This window comes from Triticum aestivum, chromosome 7D (assembly GCF_018294505.1).
Source record: "Triticum aestivum cultivar Chinese Spring chromosome 7D, IWGSC CS RefSeq v2.1, whole genome shotgun sequence".
NCBI lineage: Eukaryota > Viridiplantae > Streptophyta > Magnoliopsida > Poales > Poaceae > Triticum > Triticum aestivum.
The window spans coordinates 339647-341127 of NC_057814.1; positions in this window are offsets into that span (position 1 = coordinate 339647).

Consider the following 1481-nt stretch of genomic DNA (forward strand, 5'->3'; position numbering starts at 1 on the left):
TGCAAGTATTGACTCCGCCTTTAGCCACTCAGATCTCCCGTCGGCGGTTCATCGGCAAAGACATGTCCGGCCGTCGCCCGGGCTCAACGCTGGCCCAACATCTCCTCGTCTTCCCGTTGCCGGTCATAAACTGCGACGACTGGCCCCGAAAGGTGTTGCGCTGAGTTTCCACCACGTCTGAACATCTCGGATAGATGTTCTTTAAGTGCAAGAAAGATGGGGTATGTGCTTTTTTCGATTCGATTGTTCACCGGATTCGGCGCAATTTCGGCAGCTCATTATTTTCTCAAATTTGTGTGTAGGATGGATACAAGTTTTGGTATTGCGAAGAAGATTACATCTATCTACTGATAGCACGAAATTTGGTAGATGTTCGTGCACTCTGAAGGAAATATGCCCTAGAGGCAACAATAAAGTTGTTATTTATATTTCCTTATATCATAATAAATGTTTATTATTCATGCTAGAATTGTATTAACCGGAAACTTAGTACATGTGTGAATACATAGACAAACAGAGTGTCACTAGTATGCCTCTACTTGACTAGCTCGTTGAATCAAAGATGGTTAAGTTTCCTAGCCATAGACATGAGTTGTCATTTGATTAACGGGATCACATCACTAGAGAATGATGTGATTGACTTGACCCATTCCGTTAGCCTAGCACATGATCGTTTAGTATATATATTGCTTTCTTCATGACTTATACATGTTCCTATGACTATGAGATTATGCAACTCCCGAATACCGGAGGAACACTTTGTGTGCTACCAAATGTCACAACGTAACTGGGTGATTATAAAGGTGCTCTACAGGTGTCTCCGATGGTACTTGTTGAGTTGCATAGATCGAGATTAGGATTTGTCACTCCTATTGTCGGAGAGGTATCTCTGGGCCCTCTCGGTAATGCACATCACTATAAGCCTTGCAGCCATGTGACTAATGAGTTAGTTGCGGGATGATGCATTACGGAACGAGTAAAGAGACTTGCCGGTAACGAGATTGAACTAGGTATTGAGATACCGACGATCGAATCTCGGGCAAGTAACATACCGATGACAAAGGGAACAACGTATACCGTTATGCGGTTTGACCGATAAAGATCTTCGTAGAATATGTGGGAGCCAATATGAACATCCAGGTTCCGCTATTGGTTATCGACCGGAGACGTCGGTCATGTCTACATAGTTCTCGAACCCGTAGGGTCCGCATGCTTAACGTTCGGTGACGATCGGTATTATGAGTTTATGTGTTTTGATGTACCAAAGGTAGTTCGGAGTCCCGGATATGATCACGGACATGACGAGGAGTCTTGAAATAGTCGAGACATAAAGATCGATATATTGGATGGCTATATTTGGACATTGGAAAGGTTTCGAGAGAGTTCGGGCATATACCGGAGTACCGGGGGGTTACCGGAACCCCCCGGGGAGTCAATCGGCCTTAATGGGCCATAGTGGAAAGGAGGAGGAGGTGGCCAAG